Genomic DNA, 10000 nt, shown 5'->3' with positions numbered 1-10000 from the left:
AATATCTTTATATTAGTATCATTGTTTTGGGGGATTTTGTTATAATCTTTATCATTTAGTGCTTATGCGTTTACGCATTGGACGTCTGTATTCATATAGATATTTTGATAGGATTGCAAGGAGTCGTAGAGATAGAAAAAGAAGTACAGTAAACATGACGCCTCCTGTGAGCCCCACCACTGGACCGAGTAACCCAACCCTAGGACATGGTAACCCCCCTCCCATTGTGACACTAGTAAATGCTCACTCTGCAATCCTTCCTTTTCAAGGTCGGGTTAATGGGTTCTTGCCTCTGAATGTGGAGTCATGGATTTCATCCGTCGATGCCCATTTAAATGCTAAACAGATTATAGAGCCATTTTTAAAATTACAAGAAGCTAAAAGTTTTATAGACCTTTCTAAAGGAGATGCGAGTGCGTACTTGAGGGGAGTTTCATTTCAAGAAGCAGTTACATGGGATGATTTCAAAGTTAGGCTACGTGCGGTCTATGGAGGTGAGGAAGCCTTAGATGTAGTTTTAACATTAAGAAATACACTTAATCAAGCCACTATGACTCGGCTTAATGTTATTGAGAGAGCAGCTCTCATAGCCGATAGGCTAAATGAGTATCAAGATATTTTAGGTAATTCCACTTGGGTTACTAGAGATAACATCTCCGTGAAAGATTTCTTCCGATTAATGTATTTAACTTGCATGACACTTATGTTGCCTGAAGCTTTAGTGCGGTGTTTTGATAAAAAGTTAACGACAGAAAGTACGGAATTGGATGTATATAAACAGATAAAGAAACATATGTCTAAGTGTCCTGATCTTGATCCCGTGTTTACACAAGTTTTTGCAAAAAATGAAACAAAGCCACAACAAGTAAACGTAGTTAATAATAGTCAAGTTACAGGAAAGACGTGTTATAATTGCAAACGTCAAGGTCACTTGATTGCGGACTGCAGAACGAGATTCTGTTCGTTACATAATAGTTCGACTCATTCATATAGTCAGTGCTACTCGCGTAAGACACAACAGAATCCTAGAAATACACAGTCAATTCCACAGTCAGTTCCATATGGAAATAAAAAGAAAAATCCTCACTTTAATAAGAAGAAACAGCCAAACGTCAATGTAGTTCAAAATCAGAAACAAATAAATAGTTCTTCGAATAACGCTGATCCTGGGTCGTCAAACCAGAACTCGCAAGGTCAGACTACTTTTCAGAATGTGCAGAGCAAAGCAAATACCACATAATTAACTCCAGTGGGGAAGAGAGTATGTTGGGTCAAGGTCATTCGTATCAACATCAGTAGTATTGAATAATCCATTTAATGTTTAACAGATCATTGTGAGGCAATAGATTTTCCTATGAAACACACGACCGAATTAAATAAATCAGTACATGCTCCCGCAGATTTGCAACGAATTCACACAATAATAAGTCTAAATGAGTTACGACCAACATTATATGCTGTAAATTTAGAACAACGATCCTTTACATTATTTTTTGACTCTGGTAGTCCACGTAATATCATGGATTTGAGGACACATCATTTGTTGTTTTTGAACTTCCCAATTGAAAAGTCCGGAGTAAGGCTCTCGGGTATAGGAAATAATGAATTAAATGTAATAGGCGTAACTCATGTTCAGTTCAAGGTCGGTAAGCGCACGTTTGCCGATACATTTGTTGTTGTACAAAACATTGATATGTATCCAGCTGTAATTACAGGATACCCGTCTATGGACAATCAAAACATTATCTTTGCCCCTGCCAAGCACGGCGTGTATATCAAAGGAAAATTCTATAAGTCTTCTAATACCTTAAAATCAGTTTTGGATAAAAAGTAGATCACAAATAAAACAGTGACGTACGTTGAAGAACCAATAACTTGTCTCACTAATAAAGAAATAATATACGCAACCCAACAGAATTCTCGTTCACCCGTAATATCATCTTGCACGCAATCTATCGAGCCAAACGTAACTTCGAATTTAATAGTGCAAATAAAGAAAACGTTACCGGGATCTGAAATATTAATCCTTTTCGACATTTTGAAAACTAACGGATTGTCCGTCACACAAGCTATTTATACAGTTGGCTCAAATCAACAATGTAATATTGAAGTCTGTAATCATTTAAATACCACTTTAGTAATTCACAAAAATCAACATATCTTGGATGTAGAAGTTTATAAACATCGTATTCTTACCGTTGCTGAAATCAAGCACGCTCAATCAGTTGCGGATGAATCCCTTTTGCAATCTATTAAAAATAGAATAAATAAAGACATTCAAGAAGAAGAAACTCAGCAGAAACTTTTTGGACTTTTAACTGAGTATCATGGTGTTTTTTCCACTACGGATGGATCCTTAGGAAAAACAGATGTGATCGAGCATCAAATAAGGTTAAAGGACAAGCAGAAAATTATCTACGTACCCTCGTACAGACTCCTTATGAAATTCCAGAATGAAATAAATGATGAAGTAGGTAAAATGCTAGAAGAAGGAGTCATCAGGAAATCGAACAGCCCTTATAATTTTCCATTAATAGTTGTACCGAAAAAAGATCGAACATGGCTTATCTGCGTAGATTTCCGTCGCCTAAATGAGGAGACGATCCCTGATCGATTCCCAGTGCCATGTACTGACGATATTTCATCTTTGTTAGGTCAGAATAAATATTTTACCAGTTTGGACTTACTTGAAGGCTTTCACCAGATATCATTAGAAGAAAATAGTATCCCATACACAGCCTTCAGCACAGCCAGGGGACATTATGAATTTTTACGGATGCCTTTTGGTTTACGTTGTGCTCCCATAACATTTACTAGAATGATTAACATAGTGTTTGGAGACTTGCTAGGGGATATATTGCATGCCTATATGGACGACCTTGTAATCTTTTCCAATACCTTAGAAGAACATCTACGTAAACTAGAACTAGTACTACAGAGACTAAGACAACATAACTTAAGGGTAAAGATTAGTAAGTGTGAATTTTTCAAAACAGAATTGGTCTATTTGGGTTTTACGGTGTCTAGCGAAGGTCTTAAAGTAGTCCACGATAAGGTGTCAGCTATCCGTAACTTTCCGATACCTACTAATGTCAAGGGAATACAGCAATTTCTGGGGTGTAGTGGATATTACAGGCGTTTTATACGCAATTATTCAATAATAGCCGCTCCCCTAACTGATCTTACGAAGAAGGGCGTAGATTTCATATGGTCTGAGCAGCATCAACAGGCGTTTAATACCTTGAAAGATGAACTGTGTAGTTCTCCTATCTTAAAATTTCCTGACTTCGGTAAGGAATTCTTCATTGCAACAGATGCCTCAGACTTAGGAGTAGGTGGGGTATTGCTTCAGCAATATGAAAAACAATTTTTCCTGATAGCTTTTTATTCTCGAAAACTGAGAACTTCCGAAAGTAAGTATGCAGTAATAGACAAGGAAGGGCTAGCTATTGTTAATTCACTAGTGCATTTTAAGTTCATAATATACGGTTATCCCGTTAAGGTTCTTACTGATCATAAACCACTAACCGACTTCTTTAAAGGCGTCAGTCACAGCCCCAAACTAACTTGGTGGCATTTGATCATTCAAGACTTTGGCGTGAGAATCGGGTATTTACCAGGGAAAGCAAATATCATTGCTGATGCATTATCACGCAACCCCGTATTATCTTGTATGGTGCCTTTAGCTGAATTAATAGATATATCAACATCCATGCCTATTGTTAAAACTATATCTGAAAAAGAAGATCTGGGCTGGAGTGCTGAATTATTACAGACTGAGCAAAGAAAAGATCGGATATTAGAAAAAATTATAATTGCTTTGGAAGGCAATCGTAACGAAAAGGAATATATAAAGTATACGCAGCAGAATTATATAATCAAAGATAATATTCTGTGTAGATCCGTGACAAGGAAAACCCGCAATACACCACATGTGACTAACGACCAGGTAGTGGTACCAATCTCACTTATATCCACTGTCCTAATTAATGTCACAGAAAGCCAAATTATTGTTTTATTGGCATACGATGCTTACAGATATAAAAAAAAACACATAGCTAATTGTTGCACTTGTCAGGAAAACAAAGGGCACACGAAAACACCTGTCAGCCTAGGGGCTTATCCCGTGCCCAATCAACCCTTTGAAAGGATACATCTAGATTTATTAACAGGATTTTACGAGTCAGACAGAGGAAATAAGCACCTCTTAGTAATTGTAGATGCTTTGACTCGATATACAGAACTAATAGCGCTTAAAACTAAAACTGCGATTGAATGCGCCAGGAAGTTTTATGAGTGTTACATTTGTAAACATGGAATTCCACACATGATAATTTCAGACTCGGGTGGAGAATTTAATAATCATTTCCTTACCTCATTGTGTGAATTCCTTAGCATAAAGAAAATCGATACTATGATCTATCACCCAGAGTAGGATGGGCTAGTGGAAAGAGCGAATAGGAAGGTTTTATATATATTAAGAGTAACACTAGGGGAATCAGACCCCAACTGGGATATTGCAATACCTGCGGTACTGAGTACTCTGAATCATTCATATCATATATCAATTTAAATGTCACCGCACAAGGCCTTGTATGGTACCCTAGTTAGAACGCCTTTCCATGTATTAACGCCTACAACTAATTTTTCAAAGCCTTTTAAAAAATGTATAAATGCAAGCAAAAGTCGTTTTGATATCCTTCGAAAGAATTTAGAAGAATCACAAATCATAATGAAAAGGAGTCATGATAAAATAGCGAAGCCAACTAAAACATATACCGTGGGTGATAATGTATACATACAGGCAAATGTACGTAAAGGACTCAATTATAAACTAACACCTAAGGTTGAAGGCCCATTTAACATTTTGGAAACATTAACGGCCAGTAGGTTTAGAGTTCAAAACGTATCCTAACTGATGAGAGAATCATACCATTGGCTTACATAAGAAATTAAAATAAGAGGGAAAGAAGTGAGGGAAAGATTTTTATTTTTTTTATTTTTGTGAACATTATATGTTAAAATTTTTTTCTTCTTAATACAGGAGTAATTACATATATTTTTCTCATTACAGGTTTCTAAGATGAAGTTTTTATTGTTAGGAGTGATATTGTTCGCTCAGACATTTTTCTCGTGTGGGATGAGCTCTAAAACTAAAAGTATAGATTTTAAATATGGCACTATAGTAGAAAGACAAGAAGACATTTTTATTACATCACATAACGTAGTTGTTGAAGTACGTATGCAAGCAATTTTTCTCCCAGAGAATGATGTCACTAGCTTAAAGAGTGCCATTTCAAGGTTTGCTGTTTCATTAAATGAAATGCATAGGAGACACTTTCCTTTTAATACAGAGAGTTCGCTTGCATCGACACTAAAAGTTGTAAAGATGCTATCCGACGACTTGCAAAATAAGACTTACGAGGCAGAATCTTTGGCTCGTGACCTTTTGATGTGGACAGTAAGACACGATAATCTGGAGAAACGTAACCCGTTTATTTTTGCTGCACTAAACATCTTTGGTTCTATTGCAAGTTTATGCTTAGGAATTTCCAATCGTCTTAAGATTAGTAATCAAAATAAGAAAATTGAGTTTTTGACTTATGAAAATGAATTGATTATGTCAGAACTAAGGAATCAGTTAGCTTCAATCAATCAAATTATGAGTTTGGTAAACGAACATTCTATTATTATCAGTGTGATTATGGAAGTACAAGATTTGTTGGCAACGTTAACGTATTATGATTCAAAAATAGATCATATACATATTAGAATTGGACATTTCATTGAGAAATCAAAAGACTATGTGGAAGCTATCACGTTAGCGACTAAAGGTGTACTGTCACCGCATTTGTTGCCAATAAGAGACTTAACGTTAATTGTGGAGAACGGACGGGAGAAATTAGGTTATGTTCCTTTGTTAGACGCACGTAGGTTAGAATTTTATTACATCCTAATTACAGTAAGCGTTGAAAATCACAGGATTATGATTACAATTCCCTTTGATTCTACCGATGCCTGGCAATCTTACAGGATATCACCATTTTCGACTTTCATGACGAATCACTCAAATCCAGTAATATCCAGTTTGACAGGACACGTATTGATTTCCCCAGACAAGGAAACATATACGGTCATTAAAGACATAAATCAAATAACTCACTGTTCAGACGCAATGGATAGAAAAATATGTACAGCTGACTCTTTTGAATACCATAAAAACTCAATGGATTCATGCGAGTTAGGTATAGTGCTAGACGGTGCTCTCTCCCATGCACATGAAAATTGTCTGAAAAAGCTTTATCCCTTTTATTATTATTATTATTATTATTACTATCCAAGCTACAACCCTAGTTGGAAAAGCAAGATGCTATAAGCCCAGGGGCTCCAACAGGGAAAAATAGCCCAGTGAGGAAAGGAAATAAGGAAATAAATAAATGAAGAGAACAAATTAAAAATAAATCATTTTAAAATAAGAAACAACGTCAAAACAGACATGTCATATAATAAACTATCAACAACATCAAAAACAAATATGTCATAAATAAACTATAAAAAGACTATGTCCGCCTGGTCAACAAAAAAGCATTTGCTCCAACTTTGAACTTTTGAAGTTCTACTGATTCAACCACCCGATTAGGAAGATCATTCCACAACTTGGTCACAGCTGGAATAAAACTTCTAGAGTACTGCGTAGTATTGAGCCTCGTGATGGAGAAGGCCTGGCTATTAGAATTAACTGCCTGCCTAGTATTACGAACAGGATAGAATTGTCCAGGGAGATCTGAATGTAAAGGATGGTCAGAGTTGTGAAAAATCTTATGCAACATACATAATGAACTAATTGAACGACGGTGCCAGAGATTAATATCTAGATCAGGAATAAGAAATTTAATAGACCGTAAGTTTCTGTCCAACAAATTAAGATGAGAATCAGCAGCTGAACACCAGACAGGAGAACAATACTCAAAACAAGGTAGAATGAAAGAATTAAAACACTTCTTCAGAATAGATTGATCACCGAAAATCTTGAAAGACTTTCTCAATAAGCCTATTTTTTGTGAAATTGAAGAAGACACAGACCTTATATGTTTCTCAAAAGTAAATTTACTGTCGAGAATCACACCTAAAATTTTGAAAGAGTCATACATAATTAAAGAAACATTATCAATACTGAGATCCGGATGTTGAGGAACCACCGTCCTTGACCTACTTACAATCATACTTTGAGTTTTGTTAGGATTCAACTTCATACCCCATAATTTGCACCATGCACTAATTCTAGCTAAATCTCTATTAAGGGATTCACCAACCCTAGATCTATATTCAGGGGATGGAATTGATGCAAAGAGAGTAGCATCATCTGCATATGCAACAAGCTTGTTTTCTAGGCCAAACCACATGTCATGTGTATATAGTATGAAAAGTAATGGGCCAAGAACACTACCCTGTGGAACACCGGATATCACATTCCTATAATCACTATGGTGCCCATCAACAACAACTCTTTGAGATCTATTACTTAAAAAATCAATAATAATGCTAAGAAACGACCCACCCACTCCCAACTGTTTCAGTTTGAAAACAAGGGCCTCATGATTAACACGGTCAAAGGCAGCACTAAAATCAAGGCCAATCATACGAACTTCCCGACCACAATCAAGGGATTTCTGTACAGCATTGGAGATTGTAAGAAGGGCATCACATGCTCCAAGGCCTTTACGAAAACCAAATTGCAAACTAGGGAAGAGATGATTACCTTCAGCAAACCTATTAAGACGTTTTGCCAGAAGACGTTCAAAAACTTTAGATAATATGGGAGTTATGGAAATTGGGCGGTAATCAGTGGGATTTGAGCTACCACAAACACATTTACATAGAGGAGTAACATTACCAATTCTCCAACTAGTGCTAAAAGCTCCTCTTCTTGCTAACTTGCGCAAAATAACAGATAACTTTGGAGCTAAGAAATCTGCTGTCTTTATAAAAAACAAAGGAAAAATACCATTTGGGTCTACACCTCCATAAGCATCAAGGTCCATCAACAGAGCTTTAATCTCACGAGATCGAAAAGCTAAACTAGTTAGTTTAGCCTCAGGAAAACAGGAATGAGGAAGTTCAAGTTTTTCATTACTCTGTTTACTGTCAAAAACATCAGCCAAAAGGGTTGCCTTTTCCTTTGGACAGTGAGTGACTGAGCCATCTGGTTTAAGTAAAGGAGGAACGATAAGTTTAATTGCAGACTGAACAACGGCTCGTGGATACGATACGACAAGACCGGCTTCAATGTATCATGCCCGTAGGAATCCACGTCCTATTCCCAAATCTTCATTGCAGCAGATGGTTGTATCGGTACGTCCCCGAATTACATGGTCCGTGGAATCAAGACTATCATCAGAGAACGGGCCTACTTCGCAAACTTCACGTGGTCGACTACAATTCCCTCTTTACCTCTCCCATACAATGCATATATGGCTAAGCGGTTGATGAAATTAACCGAGATGGACCACCCGACACCGACTTATGCAGAACGTCGTTTCTACGTGTTACTAGCAGCAATCAGCGTAACGGTGATGATATTTATCGCCGTTAACATCCTTGTTTGGCGTAGGTTAAAGATGAATAATTTGGAGCTCAAACAGAACGTTTTGCCATGTCCAGACAAAACTCCTTATTTGATTCAATTTAAAGCTGTTTGAAACTGGCCCCTTCATTCGCTCAAAAGAGTAAAAATTGTCTTGGAAAAGTGTTCTGCACGAAAAGCAGTTAGTACGCTAGTAATATGTAGTTGAAGAGACTATAGAACATTTGCATTTTAAAAACATTTTTAAAAACATTTAAAAATAAATCATTTTTTTGGGCTCCTAATAAAATATATAAGCCCTAAATGTTAAAATAAAGAAAATATGGGCATCTAATAAAATATATAAGCCCTAAATGTTAAAATAAAGAAAATATGGGCATCTAATAAAATATATAAGCCCAATATATATATATATATATATATATATATATATATATATATATATATATATATATATATATATATATATATATATATATATATATATATATATATATATATATATGTGTGTGTGTGTGTGTGTGTGTGTGTGTAAGAAACCGTGGTACGTGTACGTACCAGGAATTCGTGTTTGTGCACTAAAATTAAATCTTTACCAAGGTAACAAATATTTTTATTAATTACCGTATTATAATAATCTATATTTTTGACAAAAGTAACAACTATTCTTTAACAAAGTTACCGAATCATATATATATATATCAGTATTTTTTTTTGTTGGTACCATAAAATCGTTTGCTGGCAATGTACCATATATGTGATCTGTATTTTTCATGTATTTTTTCTTTGTTTTGACAATATCTGTTAAGTATGCACTATTATTTTATTAATGTTCCTATTTGAACATTCATCCTCATTGGCTTATGGCTAAAGTTAAAAGAAAAAAAAAATATATATATTCGGTCACACTCCAAGTAACCATATTTTTAACGTATTCAATAAATTGACGGTATCTGACCGAGCTAATATATATATATATATATATATATATATATATATATATATATATATATATATATATATATATATATATATATATATATATATATATATATATATATATATATATGTATATATATAATTACATGTTTAAAACACATGCCCTAAGAGGTCACTGTGGAAGTAGGAGAGTGTGAGAAATCCCATAGTCATGTCATAAACAGGATGCGAATGCCAAACCTCAGCAATGTAACATTTTTCATGAAGAGTAAACACAACCAAGCAGTGAGAAAGAGTTGTCTCTGAGAACGGAACTAAGTACATTCTGGTATTAATGTTGTGTTTACAATAAATCATTAAGTGCTGAGATAACTAAATAAACTTTAACATCAATATGGATATTTGTGGTAGTTCTTACTGAGATGTCATACGGAATGGTCATCCGACCAAACCATCTATACTCCTGTGATGGAGATG

The sequence above is a fragment of the Palaemon carinicauda genome, chromosome 16 (assembly GCF_036898095.1).
Source record: "Palaemon carinicauda isolate YSFRI2023 chromosome 16, ASM3689809v2, whole genome shotgun sequence".
In the NCBI taxonomy this organism is placed as follows: domain Eukaryota; kingdom Metazoa; phylum Arthropoda; class Malacostraca; order Decapoda; family Palaemonidae; genus Palaemon; species Palaemon carinicauda.
Note: the sequence above shows the minus strand (reverse complement) of the source record.